The sequence below is a fragment of the Pongo abelii genome, chromosome 13 (assembly GCF_028885655.2).
Source record: "Pongo abelii isolate AG06213 chromosome 13, NHGRI_mPonAbe1-v2.0_pri, whole genome shotgun sequence".
In the NCBI taxonomy this organism is placed as follows: Eukaryota; Metazoa; Chordata; class Mammalia; order Primates; family Hominidae; genus Pongo; species Pongo abelii.
In genome coordinates this window covers 124,291,603-124,307,430 of record NC_071998.2, presented here as the reverse complement: position 1 = coordinate 124,307,430, position 15,828 = coordinate 124,291,603, and the positions used below count along the sequence as shown (strand labels likewise).

Sequence of the window (15,828 nt, the reverse complement as noted above, 5' to 3'; positions counted from 1 at the left end):
CTAGAACAATCACTAAAAGCATAAAATGAAGAGGTACAGCAAAGAAGCCAATAGTGGTGGTAAAATGGAATTCTAAAAAATGCTAAATTAATCCAAAAGGAGGCTGAAAAAGACAAAAGAAAGGAACAAAGAACAGATGGAAAAATAGAAAGCAAATATCAAGAAGGTAAACTTAAGCCCAACTACACTGATAATTACATTAAATGTAAATGGTCTATACATTCCAATTAAAAGAACCATAAATGCATAAAACAAATGCAAAAATCCTTAATAAAACACGAATCCACAAGTATTTTTAAAAATACATCATGATCAAGTTGTGCTTGTCCTAGGAGTGCAAGGATAAATGACCATCCAAAAAATGTATCTGTGTACTTCACCACATGGATAGGCTAAAATAAAATAAAATAGTCAGAAATAAAATTTCTGACTATTCAATGAATGCAGAAAAAGCATTGGATAAAGCCCACATCTATTCTTTAATTTGGTAAAAGTCATAGACAAAAGTCTTAGAGCAAACATTATACCTACTGTAGAAAATTTATATGCATTTCCTTGAAGATTGGGAATAATGAACAGATGCCTAATATCACCACTACTGGTTGACATAGTACTGGAGGTCCCAGCCAACACTATAAAAAGGGAAAGACAAATGAGGAGAGTTCTAATTTAAAAAGAAGAGACAGGCCGAGTGTGATGACTCATGACTGTAATCCCAGTACTTTGGGAGGCCAAGGCGGGAATTTCACTTGAGTCCAGGAGTTCAAGACCAGCCTGGGCAGCATAGGGAGACCTCACCTCTATAAAATATTTGAAAATTAACCAGGCATGTCTATAGTCTCAGCTACCCAGGTTGAGGTGGGAGGATCACTTGAGCCTGGGAATTCGAGGCTGCAGTGAGCCATGATCATGCCACTATACTCCAGCCTGGACAACAGAGCAAGAGTTCATCTCAGAAAAAAAAAAAAAAAAAAAAAGAGATAAAACTGTTTTATTTTCAGGTGATGTGATAATATACCTAGAAAACGCAACATAAATAAAAATAAAATGACAAACTAGTAAAATTAGAGAGTTCAACTAGGTGCAAGATATAAGATCAACCTACAAAAATCAATAGAATTTCTCTACTTCAATAACAACCAAGTTGAAAATCAAAAAAAAAACACAAAATTATATTAAAAACTATAAAATACCTAACAATAAATCAATAATACACTACAGGTCAGGCATGGTGGCTCATGCCTGTAATCTCAGCACTTTGGGAGGCTGAGGTGGGAGATTTGCTTGAGTCCAGGAGTTCAAGACCAGCCTGGGCAACATGGTGAAAGCCCACCTCTACAAAAAATTTTAAAAACTATCCTAGTGTGGTGGTGTGTGCCTGTAGTCCCAGCTACTAGGGAGGCTGAGGCAGGAGGATGTCTTGAACCTAGGTGTTCCAGGTTGCAGTGAGCTATGATCAGGCCACTGTACTCTAGTCTGGACTGGAGTGAGACACTGTCTCAAAAATAAATAATAAAATAATACTAAAGTCAACTTTTGGGAAGGACATTTTAAAACTCAGATAAATGTCCCACACAGAGGAGGAGCTGGACAGCAGAGAGAGCCTTCGGCTATGATACGAATCTGAAACCTGTGAGGAGAGGGGGACTGCGTGTGACTAAGGGTTGGAAGCAGCATTGCTAAACAAAATCTCAAAAACCCAAAGTGCAAGTCAAAAAGAAAAAGAAGTGAATTTGATAATCAAAATTAATGACTCTTTTCCAATGAGCTACAATATAGATAGTTAATAGGGAGACAATAGACTGGGAGAAGAGTCTTAGACTGCTTTGCAGTTCCAAGAGAGGTTTGATCAGGTCGATGAAGAGTTCTCGGACCAATGTCCTCCACTGTCAAGAGTCCCACACTCCTCAGAGCTATCCTGCATTAGGGCCCCTGCTGTGCCCAGTCACGGGCTGGGAGTCGCTCACGAGATGTGTGGCTTCATTGCAAATGGGGTGTAGATCCAGAGCGGCGGCAGCTGGGCCTTCAACAATTAGCAGAAAAGCTGAGTGGCACATTTTTCATGGCCTCTGCAGAGACCTAAAAGTGAAATGTAAAACATAAATATATTTTTTAATGTAACTATATAAGTATATGAAACATACAAATGGCCAGGCATAGTGGCTCACACCTGTAACCCCAGCACTTTGGGAGGTCAAGGCAAGGGGATCGCTTAAGCCCAGAAGTTCAAGACCAGCCTGGGCAACAAAGTGAGACCCTATCTCTAATAAAATAAAATAAAATAATTAGCTGGGTGTGATGCCACACTCCTGTGGTCCCAACTACATGGGAGGCTAAGGCAGGAGGATGGTCTGAGCCCGGGAGGTCAAGGCTGCAGTGAGCCATGTTTGCACCACTGCACTCAATCCTGGGTGACAGAGTAAGACCCTGTCTCAAAAACAAACACACAAACAACAACAACAAAAAATCCCATACAAACAGAGAAAGCTTAAGCATTTCTTCTGTGTGTGATTAAGGGTTGGAAAAGGCATTGTTAAACAAAATCTCAAAAACCCAAAGTGTAAGTCAAAAAGAAAAAGAAGTGAAATTGATAACACCCAAGTTAATGACCTTTTCCAATGGGGCATAATATAGATAGTTAATAGGTAGATAACAGATTCGGAGAAGACGCTTGAAATATCTATAACCAGTCGGGCGTGGTGGCTCACGTCTGTAATCCCAGCACTTTGGGAGGCTGAGGCAGGCAGATTACCTGAGGTCAGGAGTTCGAGACCAGCCTGGCCAACATGGTGACACCCATCTCTACTTAAAATACAAAAAATTAGCCAGGTGTGGTGGTACGCACCTGTAATCCCAGCTACTCGGGAGGCTGAGGCAGGAGAGTCGCTTGAACCCAGGAGGTGGAGGTTGCAGTGAGTGGAGATCGTGCCATTGCACTCCAGCCTGGGGGAGAAGAGCAAGACTTCATCTCAAAAAAAAAAAAAAAAAAAAAGTCTAAAAAACCAAACACCACATGTTCTCACTTATAAGTGGGAGCTGAACAATGAGAACACATGGACACAGGGAGGGGAACATCACACACTGGGGCCTGCTGGGGGGCAGGGAGAGGGAGAGCATCAGGAAAAGCTAATGCATGCTGGGCTTAATACCTAGATGATGGGTTGATAGGTGCAGCAAGCCACCATGGCACACGTTTACCTACGGAACAAACCTGCACATCCTGCACAGGTATCCTAGAACTAAAAAAAAAAAAGAGTAAATCTATAGTCTGAGCAATATGGCAAGATCCATCTCTACAAAAAAAAAAAAAACAAAAAAAATCCAGGCAAGGTGGCATAAGCCTGTGATCCTGTTACTCGGGGGGTTAGAGGAGAGAATCCCTTGAGCCCAGGAGGTAGAGGCTGCAGTAAGCCGTGTTCAAGTCACTGTACTCCAGCCTGGGCAACAGAGCAAGACCTGTCTGAAAAAGAAAAAAAAAGGTAAGTCCACACACCCTATGACCCATCAGTTTTACTCCAAGCTGTGTATCCCAAATAAATTCTGAGCTGGATCCATAAGGGAACAGTATAATGTACCATGTATGGGGTGTAGTGTATAGTGTATAGTGTGTAGTATATAGCGTATAGTGTGTAGTGTATAGTGTGCAGTGTGTAGTGTGTAATGTACAGTATGTAGTGTATAGTGTATAGTGCGTATAGTGTGCAGTGTGTAGTGCATAGTGTATAGTGTATAGTGTAGTGTGTAGTGTATAGCGTGTAGTGTATAGTGTATAGTGTGTAGTGTATAGTGTGTAGTGCGTAGTGTATAGTGTGTAGTGTAGTGTGTAGTGTATAGTGTGTAGTGTGTAGTGTATAGTGCATAGTGTATACTGTAGTGTGTATAGTTTATAGTGTATAGTGAGCAGTGCTTAGTGTATAGTGTAGTGTATAGTGTGTAGTGCATAGTGTATAGTGTATAGTGTGTAGTGTATAGTGTATAGTGTAGTGTATAGTGAATAGTGCATAGTGTGTAGTGCATAGTGTATAGTGTGTAGTGTGTAGTGTATAGTGTATAGTGTAGTGTATAGTGAATAGTGTATAGTGTGTAGTGCATAGTGTATAGTGTGTAGTGTGTAGTGTATAGTGTATAGTGTAGTGTATAGTGAATAGTGTATAGTGTGTAGTGCATAGTGTATAGTGTGTAGTGTGTAGTGTATAGTGTATAGTGCGTAGTGTACTGTAGTGTGTAGTGTATAGTCTATAGTGTGTAGTGTATAGTGCATAGTGTATAGTGTAGTGTGTATAGTTTATAGTGTATAGTGAGTAGTGTGTAGTGTATAGTGCATAGTGTGTAGTGTATAGTGCATAGTGTGTAGTGTGCAGAGTGTAGTGTATAGTGTGTAGTGTGTAGTGTATAGTGTATAGTGTGTATAGTGCAGTGCATAGTGTATAGTGTATATAGTGTGTAGTGTATAGTGTGTAGTGTATAGTGTGTAGTGTATAGTGTAGTCTGTAGTGTATAGTGTATACTGTGTAGTGTCTAGTGCATAGTGCGTAGTGTATAGTGTATAGTGTGTAGTGTGTATAGTGTGTAGTGTATAGTGTATAGTGTATAGTGTGTAGTGTGTAGTGCATAGTATATAGTGCGTAGTGTATAGTGTGTAGTGTATAGTGTATAGTGTGTAGTGTATAGTGTGTAGTGTATAGTGTGTACTGTATAGAGTACAGTGCGTAGTGTATAGTGTGTAGTGTATAGTGTATAGTGCAAAGTGTATAGTGTATAGTGTGTAGTGTGTAGTGTATAGTGTATAGTGTATAGTGCATAGTGTGTAGTGTATAGTGCATAGTGTGTAGTGTGTAGTGTATAGTGTGTAGTGTGTAGTGTATAGTGTGTACTGTATAGTGCATAGTGTGTAGTGTACAGTGTATATAGTGTGTAGTGTATAGTGTGTAGTGTATAGCGTAGTCTGTAGTGTATAGTGTATAGTGTGTAGTGTATAGTGCATAGTGCGTAGTGTATAGTGTGTAGTGTATAGTGTGTAGTGTATAGTGTGCAGTGTATAGTGTATAGTGTATAGTCTGTAGTGTGTAGTGCATAGTGTATAGTGCATACTGTATAGTGTGTAGTGTATAGTGTGTACTGTATAGAGTATAGTGCGTAGTGTATAGTGTGTAGTGTATAGTCTATAGTGTATAGTGCATAGTGTATAGTGTATAGTGTGTAGTGTGTAGTGTATATAGTGTGTAGTGTATAGTGTGTAGTGTATAGTGCATAGTGTATAGTGTAGTGTGTATAGTTTATAGTGTATAGAAGAGTAGTGCATAGTGTATAATGCGTAGTGTACAGTGTAGTGTATAGTGTATAGTGTGTAGTGTATAGTGTGTAGTGTATAGTGTATAGTGTGTAGTGTATAGTGTAGTGTGTAGTGTATAGTGCATAGTGTGTAGTGTATAGTGCATAGTGCGTAGTGTATAGTGTGTAGTGTGTAGTGTATAGTGTATAGTGTATAGTGTGTAGTGTGCAGTGCGTAGTGTATAGTGTATAGCGTATAGTGTATAGTGTGTAGTGTATAGTGTATAGTGCGTAGTGTATAGTGTATAGTGTATAGTGTGCCGTGTGTAGTGTGTAGTGTATAGTGTGTAGTGCGTAGTGTGTAGTGTGTAGTGTATAGTGTGTAGTGTCTAGTGTCTAGTGTATAGTGTGTAGTGTATATAGTGTGTAGTGTGTAGTGTGTAGTGCATAGTGTGTAGTGTGTAGTGTATAGTGTGTACTGTGTAGTGTATAGTGTGTAGTGTATAGTGTGTAGTGTGTAGTGCATAGTGTATAGTGCGTAGTGTATAGTGTATAGTGCGTAGTGTGTAGTGCATAGTGTATAGTGTATAGTGTGTAGTGTGTAGTGTGTAGTGTAGTGTGTATAGTGTGTAGTGTATAGTGTAGTGTGTAGTGTATAGTGTATAGTGTGTATAGTGTAGTGTAGTGTATAGTGTGTAGTGTAGTGTATAGTGTGTAATGTATAGTGTGTAGTGTGTAGTGTATAGTGTGTAGTGTGTAGTGTATAGTGTGTAGCATATAGTGCATACTGCGTAGTGTATAGTGTATATAGTGTGTAGTGTATAGTGTGTAGTGTATAGTGTGTAGTGTATAGTGTAGTGTGTAGTGTATAGTGTATAGTGCGTAGTGCATAGTGCATAGTGTATAGTGTGTAGTGTGTAGTGTATAGTGCATAGTGTGTAGTGCGTAGTGTATAGTGTGTAGTGTATAGTGTGTATAGTGTATAGTGCGTAGTGTATAGTGTGTAGTGTATAGTGTATAGTGCATAGTGTATAGTGCGTAGTGTATAGTGTATAGTGCATAGCGTATAGTGTATAGTGTGTAGTGTGTAGTTTGTAGTGCGTAGTGTGTAATGTGTAGTGTATAGTGTGTAGTGTATAGTGTGTAGTGCATAGTGTGTAGTGTGTAGTGTATAGTGTGTAGTGTATAGTGCGTAGTGTATAGTGTATAGTGTGTAGTGTGTAGTGCATAGTGTACAGTGCATAGTGTATAGTATAGTGCGTAGTGCGTAGTGTATAGTGTAGTGTGTAGTGTATAGTGTGTAGTGTATAGTGTGTAGTGTATAGTGTAGTGTAGTGTATAGTGTGTAGTGTGTAGTGTATAGTGCATAGTGTATAGTGCATAGTGTATAGTGTGTAGTGTGTAGTGTATAGTGTGTAGTGTGTAGTGTGTAGTGTATAGTTATAGTGCATAGTGTATAGTGCATAGTGTATAGTGTAGTGTGTATAGTTTACAGTGTATAGTGAGTAGTGCATAGTGTATAGTGCGTATAGTGTGTAGTGTATAGTGTATAGTGTGTAGTGTATAGTGTATAGTGAGTAGTGTATAGTGCATAGTGTATAGTGTAGTGTATAGTGTGTAGTGTATAGTGTGTAGTGTATAGTGTGTAGTGCGTAGTGTATAGTGTGTAGTGTATAGTGTATAGTGCATAGTGTATAGTGTGTAGTGTGTAGTGTATAGTGCATAGTGTATGGTGTATAGTGTATAGTATAGTGTATAGTGTATAGTATGTAGTGTATAGCGTATAATGTGTAGTGTATAGTGCATAGTGTATAGTGTAGTGTGTAGTGTATAGTGTATAGTGTGTAGTGTATAGTGCATAGTGCATAGTGCATAGTGTGTAGTGTATACTGTATAGTGCATAGTGTATAGTGTATAGTGCGTAGTGTGTAGTGCATAGTGTATAGTGCGTAGTGTATAGTGTGTATAGCGTGTAGTGTATAGTGTATAGTGTGTAGTTTATAGTGTATAGTGTGTAGTGTATAGTGTATAGTGCGTAGCGCGTAGTGTGTAGTGTATAGTGCGTAGTGTATAGTGTATAGTGTATAGTGCGTAGTGTATAGTGTGTAGTGTATAGTGTATAGTGCGTATAGTGTGTAGTGTGTAGTGTATAGTGTGTAGTGTATAGTGTGTAGTGTGTAGTGTATAGTGTGTAGTGTATAGTGTATAGTGCATAGTGTGTAGTGCATAGTGTATAGTGTGTAGTGTATATTGCATAGTGTGTAGTGTATAGTGCATAGTGTATAGTGTGTAGTGTATAGTGTGGTGTGTAGTGTATAGTGTGTAGTGTATAGTGTGTAGTGTGTAGTGTGTAGTGTATAGTGTGTAGTGTATAGTGTAGTGTAGTGTGTAGTGCGTAGTGTATAGTGCGTAGTGCGTAGTGTATAGTGCGTAGTGCGTAGTGTGTAGTGCATAGTGTGTAGTATGTAGTGTGTAGTGCATAGTGTATAGTGTGTAGTGTATAGTGTGTAGTGTATAGTGTGTAGTGTGTAGTGCATAGTGTATAGTGTGTAGTGTATAGTGTGTAGTGTATAGTGTGTAGTGCGTAGTGTACAGTGTGTAGTGTGTAGTGCATAGTGTGTAGTGTATAGTGTGTAGTGCATAGTGTATAGTGTATAGTGTGTAGTGTGTAGTGCATAGTGTATAGTGTGTAGTGTGTAGTGTATAGTGTATAGTGTGTAGTGCATAGTGTATAGTGTGTATTGTGTAGTGTGTAGTGTATAGTGTATAGTGTGTAGTGCATAGTGTATAGTGTGTAGTGTGTAGTGTGTAGTTTGTAGTGCATAGTGCATAGTGTATAGTGTAGTGTGTATAGTTTATAGTGTATAGTGAGTAGTGCATAGTGCGTAGTGCATAGTGTATAACGTATAGTGTATAGTGATGTTTATCACAATGTTACTTCTGGTGCTACTGCCGGTGTCGATCCCTGAGAGAGTGGAAAGCAGATTAGACTAGGTTCACATCACGGAATAATTCTCAGCAGCTAGATGGAGCTTCATAATGATGCTGAATGGGGGAAAAAGTAAGAAACAGATTGCCACCTATAACATAATTCCACTTACATAAATTAAAAATACACACACACACACATTTTGCAAGGATACATATATACAGACAAAAGAATACACATGATATACATGACAATGGTTGCTTATGTGCAAGGAGGAAACTGGATGTGAGGAATGAAGATAAAAGGGAACAAACAGGGCCGGGCGCAGTGGCTCATGCCTGTAATTCCAGCACTCTGGGAGGCCGAGGCAGGTGGATCACTTGAGGTCAGGAGGTCGAGACCAGCCTGGCCAACATGGTGAAACTCATCTCTACTAAAAAGACAAAAACTAGCCAGGTGTGGTGGCTCATGCCTGTAATCCCAGCTACTTGGGAGGCTGAGGCAGGAGAATAGCTTGAACCTGGAGGCAGAGGTTGCAGTGAGCTGAGATGGTGCCATTGCACTCCAGCCTGGGCGACAAGGCAAGACTCCATCTCAAGAAAAAAATAATAATTAAAAATTAAGAAAAGGGAACAAACAAATGCAAGTATAAAAATTAGAGAGGGCCCCTTCACAAACCATGGATAATAATGTGAATAACTCAGCCCTTGGTACCTGTTATGGGCTAAATTCATTCTCTCAAACATTGACATGTTGACTTCCTAACTTGCATTTTCTCAGAATGTGACTATGTGTAAGGTCGCTGCAGATGTAATTAGTTAACATGAGGTCATGCTGGAATAGGATGGGCTCCCAACTCAATGTTACTGGGGTAGTTATAATAAGGGGAAATTTTGGACACAGAGACAAGCTCACAGGGAGAATGTTGTGTGAACGTGAAGGCAGAGAACAGTGAGATGCACCTCAAGCCAAGGAAAGAAGCAGGAGGATGGGTTGAGCCTCAGGATGGCCAGCCAAACTCCAGAAGCTGGGGGAGAGGCAGGGACCAGATCTCCCTCCAATCCTGCTGACGCCTTGATCTTGGACTTCTAGCCTCTAGAACTGTGAGACAATAAGTTTTGCTCCATTTGTTGGAATAACAGCAAACCAAGATGGCGGCCAGCCCTGTGGAGCCTTGAGCTACCATGGACACCGAGCCATGCGGCAAGAGTGGCTCTTGGCCCCTGACACTGCCCCTACTTAACCTTAGTCTTAGCCTAAGTCTTGAAAGATTTATTCTCAGCTTTTTCCTTTTTTTTTTTTTTTTTTTTTTTTTTGAGACAGGGTCTCACTCTGTTGCCCAGGCTGGAGTGCAGTGGCAGGATCATGGCTCACTGCAGCTTCCAACTCCTGGGCTCAAGCGATCCTCCTGCCTCAGCCTCCCAAGTTGCTGGAACTACAGGTGCGCACCACTATGCCTGGCTAATTTTTAAAATTTTTTGTAGAGATGGGTATCTCATTATGATGCTCAGGCTGGTCTTGAACTCCTGGTTTCCACGGGGCCACTTGCCTCGGCCTCTCAAAGTGCTGGGATTGGCCAGGTGCGGTGGCTCACGCCTGTAATCCCAACACTTTGGGAGGCTGAGGGGGGCGGATCACGAGGTCAGGAGATCAAGACCATCCTGGCCAACACGGTGAAACCCCTTCTCTACTAAAAATACAAAAAAAATTAGCCAGGCATGGTGGCAGGAGCCTGTAGTCCCAGCTACTTGGGAGGCTGAGGCAGGAGAATGGTGCGAACCCGGGAGGCAGAGCTTGCAGTGAGCCGAGATCGCGTCACTGCACTCCAGCCTGGGCGACAGAGTAAGACTCATCTCAAAAAAAAAAAAAAAAAAAAGTGCTGGTATTGGGATTACAGGTGTGAGCCACTGAGCCTGGCCTGTTCCTGTCTTTTGACCTTGAAGTAGAGGTTTCAAGGGCCCTCTTATCCATCTCACCTCCTGGGGACAGCAGAGTTCTTGAGAACTTGGGAGACAGGCCCATAAGCACAACCTGAGTAAGCAGGAGGTGTGGTGGAAGGAATGGAGGTATGCACTTGGTAGGGGTAGTGGTTTCAGGGCAGGGGCCTTTTTGCCATCCTGGGGGTCCCAAGAAGACTTCCTGGTGGAGATCACATTGGAGTGGAGTCTTGGAGGAAGAACAGGTGTGATGTGGGTGAAGAAGAAAGGAAAGCATTCTTGGCCATCTCCAGCCTTGACGGTGGTGTTGGTTGTCAGGAACAGAAGCGATCATCTTCTAGCTCAGGTAAAAGTGGAATTTTTGTGTGTGGTTATTTTTATTTTTTAGAGACAGGGTCTTACTCTGTCACTCAGGCTGGAGTGCAGTGGCACGATAATGGCTCACTGCAGGTTCAACATTCTGGGGTCAAGTGATCCTCCTGCCTCAGCCACTCAAGTAGCTGGTACTTCAGCTGCATGCCACCGTGTCTGGCTAATTTTTATTTTTTGTAGAGATGGGGTCTTGCTATGCTGCCCAGGCTGGTCTCGAACTCCTGGCCCCAAGCAATCTTCCTGCCTCAGCCTCCCAAAGTGTGGGGATTACAGGCATGAAAAAGTGGAATTTATTGAAAAGATACAGGGGCATCTTCCAGACCCAAGCAGGCCTCCTGGGCAATGGGCTGGTCCTGCAGCTCTCCTTCCTCTCCGTTGCCACAGCGGCTCCTTGCTGGTTTGGGCATGCCGGCTTCCTCAGCAAGGCTCCCAGTAGCTCTTCCTGCTTAACCTCTGCTGTCCAGAGTGGTGCTGACGGCCATGGCTGAGTCCAACTCCATATGACCCCCCCCAGGGACCAGCACAGTCCCGTCTTATTGCATAACTCTCGGGGGCACCTGTTTGAGGTGTTTTCTAAGTGATCTGCCTCTTCTGGAGCACAGCAGTTTGAATGGTCTCCCTGCAGTTGTGTAAAGTTGCAATCCTCCACCAACACCACGTATCTCAGTCTTAGGGTCTCTCGGTTCAAATTCTCAAGAAAGGAGAATCTGGCTGGTTCAGTGTGAGGAAGGTTTTCAGCCCTGATCCAGGTCCAATCAGGTGTGTGTGTGTGTGTGTGTGTGTGTGTGTGTGTGTGTGTGTGTGTGTGTGTGTGTGTGTGTGTGTGTGTGTGTGTGTGTGTGTGTGTGTGTGTGTGTGTGTGTGTGTGTGTGTGTGTGTGTGTGTGTCTGTGTGTCTGTGGGTTTGGCTTGATTCACAGTGAGTAGCCCGGGCTGAAGGCAGATTCTCTAAGAAGGGGCTGTAGCAGTTGGGATCCTGGCGGGAAACAGTAACACCCTCCAAGGGATAATTAAAAAGACAGGTGTGAGCAGCTTCAGAGAAAAAAGAGGTGCTGAAGCACCTAAGGACTAGTGAGCTGTGGGGATCCGTGATCACCTCTGGGTGTGAAGAGTGAGGGGGGGAACCATTACTAACACCACGGGTGAGACAGGCCACGCAGCAGGAGCTGTGCATCACGGCCAGGCCAGGCCAGGTGGGAAGGCTCTTCCTCGCTCACCTGACCCTGCCGCACTTTGGTCAAATCCAAGAGGAGGGAGAGGACATGCTTAGCAGGTGTGGCTTAGAGGGGAGCCCAGACAGAGAGGGCAAATGGAGAATGACCAGCACAGGCTGCAGAGGCCATCTGGTGCGGAGGGAGAGGAGACGGCCTGAGCCAAGACAGGGCGGTGTGAAGCCTCTGGGCGTTCCTTGGTACTGGAGGACACGGTGCTAGACAGCAAGGGGAAACTGATGCGCTAAAGAGGCCAGGGCCACAGAGGGCCTTGGGGGCTGCCAGTAGCAGAAGCTCAGACCCCATCCTGCGGGGGTTGCCCACCAATGGCAGGGCACCTGGCCAGGAGGCTGCCGCACAGACAGCTGAAAGCTAAAGCCAAAAAGCAATTCAAGTGGATGAACTTCGGGCACAGAGTGGGAAATATTTTTGGCTGGTGGTGTCCTTCCAAAGGCCTCTGAATCCCACTACATCCAGAAGGCCTTTTGTTGATGAGGGACAGAAATCCAATGAAACTAGCATTGGCCAAAATAGTTATTGCTTCATGGAACTTGGTAGGCCAGGGCAAAGCTGGTTTCAGGGACTCTGGAAATGCAGGAGATAGCAGCATGAATTTCTCTTTCCATCTCTGTCTCTTTCACTCTTTTAACTCGACTTGTCACACACGTTGCTGTAGGACAGGGGAAGGGAGACGCCACAGCTTCCTTATCGCAGTTTAGTGACCCCAAAGGAAGGAGAAAAATTGCTTTTTTTTTTAAACACCCATCTATAAAGACCCAGAGGAGCACTCTAGTCCAGCTCAAGTCACAGGTCCACTGTAGACCAACCATTTCAGCTTGTTAAAGCAAATGAAATATGGCCTGAGAAGGACTCCGTACTTTTATATTTGAGTCCTTGTGGACGAACCGTAACCTAGCTTAATAGACATGCAAAATTGAAAACCTAACTTAGTAGTATGTACTTGTAACAACAGCTGAGTGTTGGCCAATCCCAGCGGCCATACTTCAACCACTCATAGACTGCTGAGTGTTCAAACTATGTTCAAATAGGGCAAACGCTGAGCTGCAACCAATTTCCCTGTTTCTGTACCTCACTTCTGATTCCTGTACATCACTTTAGTTTAGTTTTTTTTTTTTTTTGAGACCAAGTCTCACTTTGTTACCCAGGCTGGAGTGCAGCGGCACAATCTCAGCTCACTACAACCTCCGACTCCCAGGTTCAAGAGATTCTCCTGCCTCAGCCTCCTGAGTAGCTTGGATTACAGGTGCCCACCACCACGCCTGGCTAATTTTTGTATTTTTAGTAGAGACAGGGTTTCATCATGTTGGCCAGGCTGGTCTCGATCTCCTGACCTCAAGCCATCTACCTGCCTTGGCCTCCCAAAGTGCTGGGATTACAGAAGTGAGCTACTGCGCCAGGCCACTTTACTTTGTCTATAAATTTGTTCTGACCCCTGGAGTCTCTCTGAATCTGCTGTGATTCTGGAGGCTGTCTGATTCATGAATTCTCTCTTTTTTTTTTTTTTTTTTTTGCTCGATTAAATTTAATCTAATTGAACTTGTCTTAAGTTTTCTTTTAACAAGCTCCATGATGGGCATCTCAGATTGGCCAGGCCTGGTCCACCTGCTGTGGCCTGGGGCTGGTACTGTGATTGTGAGGACCATCAGCACTGAAAGAATCGGAAGGGCGGTTCACCTGTTCAGAAGGCGAGGGGGAGATGTCACACAGCCAAATGCAGCAGATGTCCTCCACCACATGCATCCCGTCGGCACGCCCGCCTACGGAGGGCTCAGCCCTTTCATGCTCAGACAGGCCGGTCAGGAAGTCCCGTCACAGGGAGGCTCCAGGGTGGTGTATGGAAGGTAGTGGTCTGAATAGTGTCTGTTAAGCAAACGACAAAAATCAACCCCAGAGAAGCAGAAAACATCTAGGTGGCCCAGCCTGGTAAGTGGCGGGAGATGGTGGTAGAGCTGTCTCTGCCTGTCATCTTCAGCCTCTTCTTGCAAGCCCCTGGTGGTCCACATTGAGATAACAATGCCCATTCTTCTTCCAGACAGTGTAGAAACAGTGACAATGTGGTTATGGCCCCCTGGAGAGCGAGCAGTTGATGAGCTCTGCTTACGGCTGCTCTCCTCCATGGCAGAATGCATTCCTGCAGGATGAGGTCATGGAGCCAAGGAAGGTCAGGGTGTGGTGGGGCTTCCTGGGTCAGAGCTCCAGAGCAGTGCTGCTCCCCCTGCCCTCCTCCTTAGGTCTCCCATCACTGGTGGTCTCAGAAATCTCTGAAGACATTTGAATCCCTGCCCTGGTGTGAATGCAAAGGGAAGAGTCTGTTCCTGTAAAGTAGTTTGCAGATTGGTGGAACTGAGAGAACCCAGACCCTTCCCCGTTTCCCTCGACCTTTCCATCTCTGGACCCCATGCAGACTATGCTTGGGTGGTGACACAGAAGAATTTAGTGTTTGGTGGACCTGTTTCTGGAAGTGATGGATGCTGACAGCTGGCACTTAACAGTTACCAAAATTAACATTAACTGGAGTAGACTCTGTGCCACTTAGAGCTTAATGACTCACTGAATTCACCCCAAATCCCCATGAACTAGCATTATTATTAGCCCTACGTTGCAGGTGGGGAGACTAAGGCTCATCCAGTTAGAACATTATGGCTGAAACCTACATTCAAACTCTGGTCTATTTGAATCTAGAACTCTCAGCTTCCCCCCAACGACTGTGTTAGAACAGAGGAATCATCAGTTCAATTTTCACCTCCCTCCTAAGCCTTCGTGGCTCTAGACGTATGGTTATAAAGGTTGTTCACTGCTCAAGGGCCCAGGAGGGTTTGGGGCTGGTGGATAGGGGCCAAAATACAGCCCAGGGGTGCCATTTTTCTAATTCTCACCAAGGCCCTATACTGACTAGCAGCGGCCCTACCCGGTGCCATCCAGGGCCTTTTCAGAATTCTGACAGCACCCACGGTGCTGGCTACTCATACACCTGGCCCCGCTTAACCATGGCTGCCTTGCACTGTAACCCAATTGGTTCCCATGACAAAACCTGTTACTCCCATAACTCACCCAACACTTTTTTGCCCCTAGGCTCTTGCTCCTTTGGTTCCCTCTGCCTGGAATGGCCTTCTCTCCCCAGCCGCCTCGCCTGGTTCTATTAGGTTGATGCAAAAGTCATCGCGGTTTTAATGGCAAAAACCGTGATGGCTTTTGCACCCTAGTATTTCACAAAACCTACATTTCCTTTAAAACCCAGCCTGATGCCTACTCCTTCAAAATGCCTTTCATATCCTACAATTCGATTTCATCTTACTCTGCCTCCTCTCACAGGGCTTTGTGTTCGTGCTGGATGGAGCCCATCATACTCAGCCCCGCAATAAAGGCCACCTACCTAGTGAGTGAGCATTTATTAGGCGCAGGACTCTGGGCTAAATGCTGTCCATACTTCATCTCCTTGATTCTTCACGTCACAGATGTCATTATGCCCATTTCACAGAGGAAGAAATTGAAGCTTGGAAGACTTAAAGCCTTGTTTCAGCAGGAAACGCAATAAGGCGTTCTGATTTTCAAGCTGTCTTCTATTAGGGCTGGTTTTCCCTAGATGTCATGACTAGGTGTGAAGTGTGAGCTACTTGAAGGCAGAAGCCAGGGGGGTCCCCCGCAATCCCGGAGGCGGGCTTCTGAAAATGTTTAGCCCAGGAAGGAGGGCTGCCCTGGCCCCCAGCTTTGCGCCCCTTCCCAGGTGAGCTGCAACTCCAAGGCTCCCAAGCAGGCCCTTCACCCACGCGGGCCCCAGCAGCTCCTTGGGAAACAGGATCGCTGCTCTGTGGCTGCCCACAGAGAGACCCTCGGGGGGCGCCAGGCAAACGAAGGGCAGAAACGACTCGGGGGACAAGGGGTAGGGCGCTGCAACCACACCCAGCCGCCACCAGCTTGTTTACGCCTCTCCGCCGTGTCCCCCACGCCCGCCAGTCACGTGACCTCCCGCCCCACCCCCTCGGGCTCTCGCGTGGCTCCTCCCGCCGCGCCGGCCCTTCTTTTTGCCTCCTTCGCGGAGTCACAAGATCTCCTAGCAGCCTGCTTTCGGACCCTTCCGCCCGGCCCCG

At 44.6% G+C, this 15,828-nt stretch overlaps 1 long non-coding RNA gene across 6 annotated transcripts; it reads right to left on the bottom strand.

The window, feature by feature from the left end:
* Window positions 1-290: 290 nt before the first annotated feature.
* Window positions 291-15,754, bottom strand: LOC129048033 (uncharacterized). Of its 6 annotated transcripts, XR_010136616.1 has the most exons (6): window positions 15,114-15,754; window positions 13,415-14,024; window positions 10,177-12,389; window positions 3,150-3,239; window positions 2,846-2,943; window positions 291-2,079 (listed from the first exon to the last, which is right to left on the bottom strand). It is a non-coding gene; the product is annotated as an uncharacterized LOC129048033 (long non-coding RNA). The 6 variants fall into 6 exon arrangements; XR_010136613.1 differs by lacking the exon at window positions 10,177-12,389 and having other exon boundaries at window positions 3,150-3,460; XR_010136614.1 differs by lacking the exon at window positions 10,177-12,389.
* Between the last annotated feature and the right edge of the window lie 74 nt (window positions 15,755-15,828).